At 36.5% G+C, this 15,462-nt stretch overlaps 1 protein-coding gene across 1 annotated transcript in view; it reads right to left on the bottom strand.

Annotated features, from left to right (window-relative positions):
• SMPD3 (sphingomyelin phosphodiesterase 3) overlaps positions 1 to 14,440 on the bottom strand; it is a 69,811-nt gene extending 55,371 nt beyond the window's left edge. The window contains exon 1 of the mRNA XM_031058388.1: positions 13,996 to 14,440. The gene's annotated coding sequence lies outside the window, so the exon portion shown is untranslated. The remainder of the gene's footprint in view (positions 1 to 13,995) is intronic.
• Between the last annotated feature and the right edge of the window lie 1,022 nt (positions 14,441 to 15,462).

Here is a 15,462-nt window from a genome sequence, read left to right as displayed (position 1 = left end):
ACTTCCCCCACTGATCTATCAACGTGGTCAGTTAGCTCTTTGTCCATTAGAGGATCAAGGAAATTTTAACCCAAACCTCTCCAGCATACAGCACTTCCCAGAGAATATTAGCCTAAACAATTCCAAAATGCAGCAGAAGACAGTAAAATCACTCAGAGAAATAGTCAAGGAGGAAGCAAATCCCCCATTTGGGGTAGAGGAGTTTACTAAAGCAGTGGCACTTAGAGAGATGGGAGGCCCCTGCTTCCTATCCCCAAAGTATAGAAAACTGAACAAAGGTAGAACAACAAAATACACTTCACAAATTTTCTCTATTTTTTTTCCTTCATATCTGGGCTGATTCTTATTTAAGGCTGCTAGCAGGCTTTTGCTGTCATTTACCCAACTACTCTTACCCTATTAGGCTGGGATAGGATAAAGATCAGAGAACCACCAAGCTCACAGTTCTCCTTAAAAGGATTGCAAAGTAATGACTCCAACTGCAAAGGGTCTTTGTTAATGCATCTATAAACTAAATAACACTTGAATTGTTAGGGGGTGTGTTACTGAGGTCCAAGCTTTGCTCTGTCAGACACACAGATAAGCACCAGCTGCAAGGTTTTGGAACTGTCACATTGCAACTCTAGATTTGAGCTAGGATCTCACACCATGTACTAATAGCCTTTCACATTTTGGAAATTTCAAAAATTCACTGGCTTTTCCTATCATATTTGTTCTCCTTTTCAATATTTTATATTATGGTGATGCTATAAATATAATTAGGCACATGGTTATAGATGAAAAAATGTGCTATTACAAACAGATTTAAAATACACACGGTTAAAATACAAAGAAATAAACAACTTGTGACTCACATAGTACAAGCCTTCTATCCATACAAGTTTAAAAACTGAGTAAGTGCAGGGCATACAGTACAGGAAATTCTCCAGAAAGCAAAAAATATAGTTTTAGTTACTGACTGCAAGGAAAGCTCCAAGTGTCCTATTGAGATCCTTGTATTATTCATCTAATTTTACAAAAAAATACTGCAGAAAGAGGAAATTTCTCTTACATATAAATTCCTGATTCTCTAGTTCAATGAAAATCATTAAATATGTATTGATTCATTCACCTGTACTTACAGACAGAATCAAACTGCTAAAAATTTCACCTGATGATAGCCAAGTATGAAAGACTTTGGGAAAAAGCTCAGCACTTTCCAAGATCAATTGATCAAGTGCTTTTAGAATCCAGCAGCAAAAACCAGGAATCTTGACAAGAGCACTGCAATCAGAGTGCTAATGGAATACATGTTGCTATCACAGTACAGACAAAGGAGATCAAATGCTATTATTATTTGTTATTACTGAACCCTGCATGCCTGGCTGCCCATCTGTGCCTGCAAACACTTGCACAGCATAAGATTCAAGGAAAAGAAAACAAGAATATAAGAAAAAAGCTGTAACATAAAGAAGAAAAACCCCTCAGCAGAAGCTCGTGTTGGTAGTTCACACCATAACAGACACTGACACAAAACCTTCTGAGAAGAGTTTTCAGATTAAATGTTGTTGCTCTTTTTTTTTTTTTTTGCAAAGGTCACTTCCACTTTCTGTGTATTCATGCCAAAGTGTTTTAGAAAATCCCTAAACAAAGCAGAGAATGTCTGAAAACATTTCTTATTTGTCATTCTTTTTATGGCAGAGACACTGTATGTGATTGCACTTGAACTGCTCCTCTGCTTACCTTGATCACTTTGTGTTCTGCCTTCTCTTAACTCATCAGCTCTCCCATCCAAATTTAACATTGCTTTTACTGTCATTATCTTTTCATTATTTATTTTCTTCTTTCTCCACTACAATAATTAATATTTAATTTATCTATCAATGTGTATTTTGATGGGTTGCTATATAAAGCTCCAATTTAATAAATTTATGTTATAAACAATTCTATCACTATCAAGCACACTGAAATACTTGTATGTTGGGAACAAACCCATTGACACACTGGGCAGGTTATGTGGAGACTGTTGTATATCACTTTTTTCAGGGTAAGTTGGATTACCATGATTTTAATTTTTTAATACAGTCACTAGACTCTTCACAGCTTTTCACACTCAACAGCATTAAAGAGTGACAATTATATAAAATTTCCAAATACTCTGACAACCAACATTAACAACGTGAAATCTTAAGCACTGGCATTAAGACAATTCCTCTCAAAAGGAACCAATAAATAATTTGAAGACTTTGGTGCTTCATTAAGTACAGCTACCTCCTTAAGTACCAACATCAACATAATATATTCAGTTTGGGGATTTTTAGTTTTTGTCAAGATCTGCTAGGAGGGATGGCCCAAACACCTTTCCTAATAGCAAAAGCAAGGAAGCAAGCAGCACTGAGCCCTGTTAGGCAGCATCATAGCAAAACTCAGAATCACTTTCCCATGATATCAGAATTGCAAGCATATTATAGAGGTCTTAATTAGTATTTTTTTCCTCAGATATACAGTTCAACTCTAGCTTTTTGCTTGGGCAGTAATTAAGCAAGGCCAATTTTATTCTCGGATTTTAGAATTGCATGGGGATACTCAACAGACTTCATTATCATCTTAGGAAGTCCTAATCACACAACTCTGCTGCACTAAGTATTCAAAGAGATTCCTGGGAGAGACGCCCACTGCCAGTGCCATACAGCTGGTAATATTTTTACTGTAATCCCTGCTGCCAGCCCTGGATTAGGATCAACTGTGCCCAGCTCCTTTTTAGCCACTCTTTGACTGTGATTTTCCCTTTTACTTTGCAAATCAGGGCTCATTTCGGAATGTACAGTCTCCATTTGAAGTCCACCTTTCAGGACTGAAGGCTGCAGATGAAGATCAGCACAGGAGCACAGCCACCACCAAGCTGCAAACCCCAGGCTTCTGCTCTTTGTTTGACAAACTAATCCACCACAGGAGAGGTCAAGTGCCCATCTTGTGAAAACATTCCTGAAAAAAGGGGAGTGGATAAGGGGTAACACAAGCTAAAGAGAAGGCATCTATTTATTAACTAGATGTTGTAATCTGCTCTGTATTTTCCCAACGCAGTGAGTTAATATTCATGAGGCACACTTTCAATCAGGTGGGGAACTCCCTCATTCAGACAGGTTGATGGGGTTAATCCAGAGGCATGGCCCCACTTATGCATCAGCCTACCAAGCTCATTTCCTGGGCAGTGCAAGGTAGGTAGATGCCACACTTAGAGTTACCACTGAAATCATGTTCCCAGATGCTCTGCCTGACAATGCATGATTGAAGTATCCTCTGTGAGCTGATTTTCTGTGATTTATAATCAAAACCCTTTGCTTTAACCACTAGCTAGGGCTAAAAATTTCAGTTTAATTTCAGGATTTATGTAGCTGCCATGTCCCATTGTTTCCTGGCTCTTCCCATTAACATAGCTGCAAAAGTGGCATTACTCTCTACAGAAAGTTAATTTGTACATATTGTTTTACAAGTGTGTTACATTTGAGGCCTACTTAGTTCATTTGCTAATATGAGCAAGTGAATATTTTTCTGAAAAAACAGTTTCCCTCCAGCTGGATCACAAATATAACAGAATTCTTTTTAATATGGTATTAGCAGGCATTCAAGAATAGAGTCAAGTGGTCATTCTGTGTGGCAACAGGAGTTTCACTCCAGTTCCAACTGGAAAATTTGGCATTATGCAATTCAGTTGCTGAAAGACCAACAGAAATCTAAAACTGAGGATGTACGACTAGATGTAAAGGTTTTTTTGCTTACAAGAAAAATTCTGCTAAGTTGATACATGATTATGGATATTTTCAAGGGAAAACTTCATCACTTTTATACATTGATCAATATTCAACCCCTACAGGCTACAACCTGAAAGATATAATCTATTCAAGGGAATTTTTTAAAAACATGGAAAGAGTAAGTTTTAGTAACTTATAACTCCAGACCCTTCTCCTCAGCTTAATTAACTCATAAGGTTTTACAGGAAAGGATTGATGCTATGAAAATCTTTGTTAAATCAGAATTACAACTCCCATGGCTTTCACAGTCAGATTTTACAGACAAATAAGGAGCTAGCCTCAATTGCTCAAGGAATTCTTTTTTCATATGGAGTCACAGGGAAGTAGTTTACTGTGCGAATGAGGCAGCCCAAGACAGACTGTATCAGACATATATCCAAAATGGGCTATTATGTGCATCACACACAAAATATACATTTATCATACAAAATTAGTGTCCCTCATCTGTATATTTTCCCTGTATCTGTGCTATGTTTTGATGTAACAGCTGTTATGCAGCAGCTCCTAATTAGATTTTCTGCTCTCATCCACCTTTCTATACTTTAGCCTCATTAACATGATGCCTGCAGATGTTAAGAACAGCTTCATTGAGCCTGGTTCAATAGAAAGGTTTCAATATGTGGAAAGTGGCTTTAGCTGCCTTCTCAAAAAACCCTCCCAGAAGGACCCACTGGTTGACAAGACTCAGATGCATTAGTATCTCAGTTACTTTCAAATTCTAATTTCTAAGTCCCCAGTATACATAGCTGCACCCAGTAGATCTAAACCACAAACCACATATTTTGGTTTGCTAAGTTTCTATCCAGTAGCAGACCAGCTTTTAAAATGTCACTGCAACATAAATTAATCCCTTTTATACTTCCACATAACTAACAGCAATAGATTTAGTTACCTTTCTGGCTGAGTTCTTGTTTTAGCTGCTTTTTGAATGTTAATTATTAACACTGACAAAGTGCACTTGCAGCTGTACTGAACATTTCTGGTGTAGCTGTGGCCTGGAAGGAAGGAAACCTCATTGGGACATTATATAAGTGCAGTTACCACGAATATCACTTTGCTGCTTTGTGACCTCAGCAAAAATCAGTATGCAAAAACATTGCAATTTAAATAATTTTAATTAGCTGCTATTGAGTTAAAGACTGTTATCTTTAATATGACCCACAAAAAAATCTAAACAGATTTTAAATTTAGGAGCTGATGAGGTTTCTGGTCTCAGTCTTCAAGACTGGAATTTCTAGTGCACAAAGTAACCTCTCAGAGACTTGAAAAAGTGTCAGTAAAATATCCCACAGAATTTCTACTTACATAACCAATCCACAGTCTTCAAAAAAAGTTCAAGTAAACCAACCTGGCAAGCTCACCATGTTATAAACAGCTCTGCCTCTGCTTTGCATGTATTTGTGACTGAAGGATGGAGAAACAAATAAAGCAGCAGGAAAAAAAAGAAAACAAATTGAGATGTTTAACTCAGAAAGGTTTTGCCTCAGGAAGTAAGTGTGTGAAGGTATTTTAAAATGGCTTTTCAAAGCAGTCAGTAAATCAAAACATTCAAATGGGACAATATTGTAGAATTGTAGCATACAATTCTAATTAAAGTCCGATTGATTTATGACCATCTTAAATATTGACTAACAATTATACTCCCTAATCCCTTGTCATCCCATCAACCTGCAAAGCACAGAGTGGGAGAGAATATGGAGCAGAGCCCTTTTCTTGAGTCTAAGGAAGGAGCACTTATGCAGTGAGGAACAAGCTGTGACTCCCTAGAGTCGTGCAGCCTTAAGTAAACACATCAAGTACATTAAGAAAAAGGAGGTTTGTATTTGATATTTAACAAATACCTAAAGATCAGCTGTAAGCAAACATGAAAAAATCACATATAAGCAGAGCAATACAAAGTAAATTTTGTCTTGCACCAGTCTCATGTGTGAGTTTTGTTAGTGTTCTCTTGTGAAACATTTTCCTTATCCCCATATTGCCCCCACAAACAGACTGTGCACGTGTGAGGTGAGAGTAGAATAGCACTCCAACAGCTTTACAGAGACAATTAAATTCTAGATAGAATTCAAGCCAGAAGCCATTCTTTCTTCATCAAATCTTACCCATTTTTTTGGTCAATTTTCATGAAACTTACTATATACACTGTATGTTTTGAAACACTAAATTCTCTCATTCCACAAAAATAGCAAACTGCAATGTGTGCACAGAGAGTGAAGGGAACAACATAAAGATCAGATTAATGCATAAAATTAAAAATACAAATGGTAAAATACAATGTACATGACAGCTCCAAGTACAGCACAGTCACATGCACAGGTACCTCCTACCTATCACACAGATCTTAATTTCACAGCATCCATCCCTGGGTTGCTGCATCCCAGGGAACAGTGTTGGCATGGTAACTGCAGGCTCTATGTCTTTCTTTTTTTTTCCTATTAGCAGTCATATGAGTTTTTTGTTAGCTTCAGGATCAGGTAAATTTAGACTGATAGCACTAGTGATTTGGGGAAAAAAAAGAAGAGGGAGTTTGTCTGAAAATACATGGGGAAAGAGCAGAAGCAAAACTTAGATTGAAAAAACAAACAAACAAACAAACAACAACAAAAACCCAACAAACACAACAACAGCAAAAAACCCCAAACAAACAAACAAGAAACCCAAAAGCCTCATAAAGAAAAGTTATACATGTCTATACTCCTCAAAACAATGTCACAAAAAAATATACATCAACAACTTTTTCAGTCTGACTAGAGTCATGTTAAGGACAGAACAAGCTAAATTTAATTTTCACTCTGATATCTTCATTATCATTTACAGTGGAAAAGCAGAAGAATGGTCAGAACTGGGAAAAGCCTTTAAATAAGTCATCATAATAACAGTCATGATTTTAATAGATCCAATTTTATGTACAGGGAAAACGGCAGTTTAAATTTTAAAACAAAGAAAAGAGCACCTCATACTTCCATTATTTTTATCTCAGCAGAATAACTTGCAGAGTAACAAAACACTAGATATTAGAAGACTATCAGGAAAAAAGTCAAAATCACAATGCATGCAGATTAATCTTGTCTGTGTCTCCAGGATTGCCTCAATGACCAAGTGAATGATTTCCTATTAGTGCAGCCCTTTTCTATATTCCATTGCACAATACAGACTGACATGATCCAGTCAAAGACAAGTTATTCAAAATAACTTATGAATTCATTAGACACTGCTTGTAGTGGACATGCTAAGGGGATGCCCAGGGGCTGTGATATATCCCATGACAAATCCTGAGTGAATTAACCTAAGGTTAATGTAAAGGTCTATGTAACTTTCTCTTATATATGCAGGAGTTTACTCAGTGCTTAGGAAATGTTTATTTTTGACCAGAACAACACTCCAGGCACTGCAGGCACCTATAGTACACGATGCCTCTCTACACATGTAGGAGTAGTGCGATCTTTTCTTGCAGAAACCAACAGAGAACGTGATTCTGATGCCTTCTGGAAGTTTCTGTGATTGTGAATTAGTTGTGCTGTCACACTGGTATCTCAGCTATGTTTTGTTCTTTCAAAGTGTATCTCATTTGCCAGACAATGATGTAAGAAATAGAGCAATAACAGATTATCTTTCTTTTTTAAAAGTCAAATCTATTTCAAAAGCACTCTATCCATTTCTTTTAAACTGCAGTCTAGGCAACCATTAATCAAATCTCAACTTCATTCTTTTCCAGTTCCTTAGAGCTTTTAGATGAAAAAAATTAAAAAGCAATATAATTAACAGAAGTGTCTTGGCTGCTTGTAAGATCCCTCCCACGTCTCAGTTCTTCCACTTCACCTCCCCTAACATTAGATCTCTAAAACCACTGCCCTTTCTTGTTTCCCACCAACAAAGCTGACCTTTCACAAAAGCATTCAAAATGCTTTGGCCATCATCAGTGGGACTACTGGATGTGGAAATCCTTCTGTATTCATGCTCACATAACCTAACAATTGCTACCTGACAAAAGAAGCCACAAAGCCTTGTCACTCACAGAGCTGTGCCTGATGCTTGCAGAAATGGCATTTCTAATGACTGCAGGTGTCTGAGGGGGGGATCTGGGCCTTTTATGTTATGCTGTTACTTTACCATTCCATTTTGTAGAATCCAAAGTGCAACCAACTGCAAGTGAATTCTACAGCTGAGCATTACAGAGCCTGTCTATTAGAAAGGTAAATATTTGACACAGGCAACTCTTTTCCCCTCAAAGAAAATCCCTTTATTAAAAAAAGCTAGAAGAGAGAGGAATTATCTGTGTTTCAAAGAAATGTTTACAAGATAAGGAACTGAAGCAGCTCGGTGCATTTACAATTTTACTATCAGGAAAAAAAAATGCAAACCTGCTCTGATTAGTACCTACAATCCCTACTTTTCTGGAGTCCAGTTCTCACTAGTAAAGGTTATTGTCAACAAAATAATTAAGCAGGTATGGCCAAAAACCAATCAGGAATTCAAATAAGTATTTAAGAGCTTTTCTTCTTGATTGAGCATCTCACCTCCACTTGAGCTCAGTTCAGCTTCATAAGCCTCACTCTGCAGGGCTCTGCTGTTTTTTGTAGTGTGAGAATCAGGCTGGGCAGCATGGGCTAACCAGTATTTCCGGCTGACTGACACAGTGTTCTGTACAGCAGCTTTGGAATGAACTTACCATCTAAACAAAACATTTCTTACATGGACAGTGAGAGTTTAAAAAAAATTGATTTTTTTTTCCCCATAAAGTTTAAGTGTTACCATTCATTTCCATATCACTCCCCTTGTCCAGAAACACCTTTGAATTTTACTTTATTAAATTTTATTTAAAATAAATTCATAGGAGCACCTCTTTCCTTTTGTAACTTAGCATTTTTAAGGATTCTCACACCCCACTGCGTGAGAGAGAGAGAAGACACCTTTAGTGCCCAAAATAGAAGTGCAAGATTAGTTTCAAAACACCTAATAGTGAAAGAGCTGCTCATTTGCAACAATAACAACTTTGCCTCATTTTTAAGACAAAACAATCATGAACAATTTTAAAACTGAATGCTAAAACAGCTAATATTTAAACAGCACCAAAATTACATAAAACCACATATATAGAATATACTGAATAAAAGACCTGGTTATGTCTAAAAGTTCTTATCCAAATTACTGTTGGACCAGATTGTCACTCTGAGATGTAACTGCAAATGAGTGCACATAATTATATAATACTACAAGCTATTTGTTCTGGGTCTCATATGTAAAGATTTCTTTTCAAATACATTCCAGTCATCACTGTTCAAATTATTATGACCACAGTCATTCAATAGAACTCTTTACAGCATGTTATTTCATAGCATGGCCTAATCATATGCTATATCAAAATAAGATTTGGTAAGGGCAGTACAGGAAATAAAGGAAATAAGATTACACTAATTCAGACACCAAATAAAGAATGGAATGACTCTCTTAATTCAGGCAATTTGAATTATTAATGAACTGTTTGCATCTGTAAAGATTCTGTAGAGACTTATTCTATTTCCTCAACCATCTGGATCAGGAAATTGGAATCTCAGCTTCTGAAAGGTCAGATGCAAGATGCTGCAAAGGGCTGCTCTTTTCCAGAATTTACTTCACTGACACGAATAGAATTCCCAGGAAGTCCATCCCTGAAAATGGACAACATAGTGCCACAGTAAATACAGTAGGATCCTGAGATAGCAAGGTAAACACATGGTTCCAAAATTATTCTCAAACACTTTTTAGAAAGTGTTTCCACCATCGAAATACCACAGCAGGAGAGCAACAGGTGCAATAGCAGTTTTGTATCTGAGTTTCTGTGTCTGTCGTCATTCATTACTTAATGGTCACAGCAAGAAGAGAAGCCCTATTTTCTCCTGCACCTGGTGTCTTCCCCTTTCTGCTCCAAAGAAGAATATTTGTTGTGAGAGCTGATAGCCCATGCCAGTTTAATCAGCCCCTCAGCTACTTGGAGAACAGAGAGAGTGATTTTCACTCAGGAACAAATGCTGACTTTATTTGTTCATTCTTCACACTGGAGAATTCTAACACTCCACAGAACCTTAGATGTGAAATCACTCAGAATATGTATAGTGATTTACATATTAGTAAACCTCTAAGCTTACAGAAATAATCTAATTTGTTCTCTGTACCCAGCAAGTTCTGCCTAAAGAACAGCAACATATGTCAATGTCTAAAACTGACCAAGACTTCCCATGAGAAATTTGTTATTACGGCCAACATGACTAAAAGAAATCACTAGTCTTTTGCATTAGGTATTTTATTGCTTTAATCTTGCTTAATTACATCTTTTATTAAGTCTGTTATATATTATTTTTGACCTCTCTACATGCCATTCTTTTGGAAATTCAAATCTTATTACAGCCAGTTATTTAGACTTCAAAAATTCCCTCCTCCCTTCTATTATTGCTCTTCCCTTTTAGACTGAAACCAATATCCAAACCTTAATATCTTTAGGAATTGCAATGAGAGAATTTCTGCCTAGGAAACCAACAAAAATTACATAGGTTTAAGAAAAGAATAAGAGGTGATCTTTTAGGGGTGGCTGTTAATATCTGGGCTCCTGGTATGCAGTATCTTCATATCAGATGCTATTAGGAAAAATGCAGGTAACTGCCATGCACACAATACAGTGTGCTGTAAATAAGTACAAGCAACAATGTTTGAAAAAAATCTTGTACCAAGCCTCAGAATTTTCCATACAAAAGTTAATAAATATCCCCTGCATATACATCTCACCTGTTGGTCAAACATCAAATGCTTTGTAATTGTACAACCTTCAGAAGGAATGCATATAAACAGAAACTCTTTCATTGATTTAGGCATACCAGTTGGTAAATATATATCAAATGCTCCACAAGACAGTTCTACTACTATCTGCACTAAAAAAATATAATAATCATGTTTTATCATGCTTTACAGTCAGGTGATAAATGGTACATTAATAATTTCCCCACCCATATTGTAAAACATTGCTATAGCTACAAGATCCTGCACACTGAAGCACAAAAACTATACAAACAGAAATCTTGCAAACAAGACAATCAGAAGACAAAGGGGCAGATGGTATTAGCAATCTAGCATCACTGGGGTTTACAGTAACCACTTCCTTAATAGAGATTCCTCACATCTCATCCAAGCTCACTGCATCTTTTAAGCATCTATTAAAGGACAAAGCAATTTTCATTATGCTCTTGGCAAATCTTGCCCAACAAATCAAGTACAGTATTCCCTGTAGTAATCAAAAATTATGTTTCCAAGGCTGGATTCACCAGCACATTTGTCACACTTAATAGACACCTCAGATTTTCCTGAGAAGTGCAGGTGACCAAAGACAAATAAATTGCATTACATTTGTTTTGTACTTCCAACTGCATCACTCAGCCCTGCCACTAATTTCTGCCACAACTGAGAAGTTCAACATTTCAGCATTTTCCAGTTACAACAGACTTAAAACTAGCACACAAAATAACAATAATAAAAAAACCTCATCCAAAAAAACCCCATTTTTACCACCAGTATGCTTGCCTTGCTATCATTCACATGAGGCATATTTACTATTCTCTCATAAATTTCAGCAATGCCTGTTGAAGAGGAAACTTCAAGGGATACACAGCAGATTTCTGTTAAAAAAATATTGTGCAACAATGGCATTTTCAGAGTTGTACATATTTACCCTTGCTAGCAAAGCATGAGAAAGTTATGTGCCAAAACATGGCCATTAGAGCTGGTTTTGGTAATCAGATAATGAAAGGTTTTACTTTATATCAGTGCCTCATTCCTGACATTTAGCTCTATGGTTTTGTTCTACCATCAAGTTCCACAAAACCTGTTTGGAATTACTGAGCACCTCATGCACTGTCTGCAGTAATCAAGGCATTACAATCAACATTTCTGAAGCAAAATATGCTCCAATCACTTTGGAAATTTCTTGCAAAAAAGTGGCAAAAGCAACATGAGATGCACAACCAAGTTCTGAGTTGAACAGTTACTACAAACACCTGCCAGAAACCCTCTACACAGTTCAGACAATCCTGGAGAGAAGACTGGATAGTCTTATACAGTCACCATTTCAGCTGAGTAAAGGAACATATGGCACAAAAGAGATGAGACAAAACAGTGACTGCTTTTCATTGTGCTTCTGAACTACTTCATTCTGAATCAGCCAGACAGAAAGACATATTCTCCATATCAGTTTTCAGAGGCACTGACTGATTTAACATTTTGTACAGTACAGAGAAAAGTTAATGGCAGACTTGCAGGTATGTTTTAAATCCGCAGGTATCTGAACACATTGACTTCCCAAAGGCTTAAAATCTCCATTTATTACAATATTTGTATCTCACCAATAAACAAAGGCTATTCAATATGCATATTCCTAAACAATTTTAATGTCAGAAGTTTCAGACTCTTTTTTATTTTTTTTAATCCCATCCATTTCTCTTTCTCCCTTCATCAGCCAACTATGGATATTTCCAGCACTGTACTCAGCACCCTCCTCTCTCAGCAGCAAATTTCAGCACATCCCCTCATCCAGTGACAGATAATTACTGCAGTTTTGCAGAGACCCTGACTGCAGCCCCTCCTGCTGTCCTCATGGAGAGAGCCCCTGTGACTCCACCAGGGCTGGGCACATTAGAGGACAGCACCTTCCTAGACCTGTCAGTCAGGAACACACATTCCTCACTTCCCTGGACTGAAGATCTGGGTCCTAAAAAAGTTTGCTCTGTTATTCTGTTAACATCAACAGGAATCACACAGGTGAATATTCACACCAGGTCCTAGCACACACGTTTCTGATTTTAGCACACCAAAGGTGAGATTAGCTCTATACTCAACTATTAATGGAAGAAAGATTAAATATAAATTATTATGGACACATAATAGTAATGTGACTATATAAGACTTTAAGGAAGGAAAAGCTTCTGCAATGCTACTAACACACATTTTATCCTATAAATAACCATCTCTGCTTCCACAAGTCAATTTTTGTGCACCAATCTTTCTAGACTCAAGAGCTATAAACAGCTTTCCTGAAAAGAAAAAACATCCTCCCAGCAAAATACTTTTATCAAGATTACACAGCTACTTGGTGTAAACATTCCAGAATACATTCCATTACCAAATTCTTGAGATTTGTAAAATAAAACAAAACCAAGTGACTTTCCCAGCAACAGTTTAATGTTTCCTCACAAAACCATGAGTAAGCTAATGGTCCCTGAACATAATTTCTGCCTGAAGACTACTACAGAATGACAAAATCATGCTCCACAAAATATTTCTAATGCAAACCTTTCAAATACTAAACAAGAAGAACTTTGCATAATTTCCCAATAAAAACATTGCTTTCTAATTTAAAAGACCAATTTGGAAATCGTTATGCAGCAACCTTTTCTCCTCAGTGGGATTCAGCAACAGATTAGCAGCAGTTTAAAACCTGAGATTTGTACCCTGTGGTTAGGCAAAGGAAAAAGCCATGCTGGTTGCTAACATTCTGGTCAAATCTGACTTTAAAGAAAGTAGGAAGCTTGGGACTGCCAGCTGTGATTTAAAGACTTTTCTACATGGGACAAGTTCAGCCTTTGCAATAACAGCACAAACTTTTGATGACAGGTTCTAGAACCATTCTAAGACTTTCTGCAGGGGAGCACTTGGACATACAAGAGTCCTGCTGCTCATCACTGCAGTCAGCTGAGAACTTGGTACATGAACAAGTGAATTCCATTTCCTGCTGTCCTCTCTAATAATTACACTTGGCTTTATGCAAGCAACACCTGCAAATACCATTTTTACATTTTACTGTGAGTATGACTGAGCTGATTATTGATAACCCAGGCCCACAATGTCTGTGAACTTTTGAGAGATGAAAAGATCCCCTATACACAAACATTATGGTTTCCAAACACAAAAAATACTGTAAAATTGTGAGCCTATTGTAAAGATCTTTGGAAAACTTTAACAGCAAAATTATGAGCAAAACAAACAGGAAGAAAAGAAATTGGGCCAAAATACAACAACAACAAAAACCAATACAGAATGAAGAAAGCTGTAGGAAAAATTAAATGCAAAGAAGTAATTAAAAATTTGTAAAAAGACAGCATTTCCCAAAGAGAGCAAACACACATATCCTTCCCTCCCAAAAAACCCACCCCACTGTAGATTTCAAAAAATCTCATAATCTTACCTTTATCATGTCTACACAGTCATCTGAAAATACTTTTGGTTTGAAAAGAAGTCCAAAATATGCAAGAGTCTATTCTGTGAGCTCCTGTGAAAATCTCTCTATGGAATTATTTTCTCAGGACAGCCAAAGGTCTAAAATACTGAAATATTTCCTCAGAAGTAGAAACTTTTCGACTCTGTGTCCCTTCTGTCTTAATTTGATTTCAAAGTCAGTAATTTTGAATAATTGTGTTTTGATTTTAGAACTTTTCTTCACAAAATAACTGAAAAAAAAGGAATTTTTAATGAAAGCCCTAAATATTTAATTTTGAAAATAAAAAAGTATAATGATTCAATAACTTTGGTTCAAAATTGGTTTTTCTTAAGGCAGGAGATAAATAGAAAATCCTATTAGGAAATTATTTTGCTTTCAGTTAGTCCATATTTTCTACATAATCCATGTATGTAAAAAATCATGAAGAATCATCTACTTCCTTTTCTACAATACTCTTCAGCAGCAACTGGATGGAGCTGGGAAATGGAAACTGCTGCTTTTCTCAGCTGTGCAGGGGCTGGGGAGACTTGGCTATAAAGCACCTGCTCACCATCAGCTGTGAACAGTCAAACAGTTGGACCAGTAGACTTTGTTTTAATTTATACTTCCCATGTACAATCAGGCACACAATTCCATTCTCCTATTACATGGAATTAGTGATATTTATAAATGTAATCATACCGTTTGTTCTACTGCATACAAGTTCGCTGCACATTAAATTTACTAAGCAGTGACCAAATTCTGGTCCCCAACTAGAACACATGGATAGAACTTGGGTGTTTGCAACTTTTTCCTTTAACTATTAGCTAGGGCTGATGTGCTAATCCATTTTTTTCACATTTATGAATAAAACAAAAGTACAGTTTCCTCAGGAAAAATACCCAGTTAACTCAGCTTGTTTCTTGGGCCTGGTTTTTCATGCACTGTTACACAAGACCTTGAAAAGGAGTGAAAAAACCCTTGCCTAAACAAGATGTAAGATTGATGCTATCTTTCAGTTTTCTCTTGTTTCTGCATAAATAAGACCATTGTTTCTTAACCAGAAATTAGATTTATATAACTCAAAGTTACTGAGGCATAACTCAACATCACTTTGATCAAATAGAAATTATTACAAGAATTACAACAATCCAGCACTTCAAACATTTTTAGAACAGTCTGTGTGTAAAATATCTAAGTTTATAACCTTTTTCTCCCCACAAGTCAAAAGAAATTAGATTTCTTAATATCTCATTTCAGAAGTAAAATTCTGATGTTTAGAGTAACAAATAACAATTATGTTGATAATCAGTAGCACATACAAGATTTTGCTGGTAGAGAAAAAATTCAAAGGCTGAAGTTGCAGCAGAGGCAGAGTGGAGACATCTTCGAGTTTCTTTCTGCATTTCTAAAGATCAAAATTTAAACAATCCAGAGTGAAAATGAGCAAACTTT

This window comes from Geospiza fortis, unplaced genomic scaffold (genome assembly GCF_000277835.1).
Source record: "Geospiza fortis unplaced genomic scaffold, GeoFor_1.0 scaffold97, whole genome shotgun sequence".
Lineage (NCBI taxonomy): Eukaryota > Metazoa > Chordata > Aves > Passeriformes > Thraupidae > Geospiza > Geospiza fortis.
Note: the sequence above shows the minus strand (reverse complement) of the source record. Positions and strands in the feature narration are given on the sequence as shown.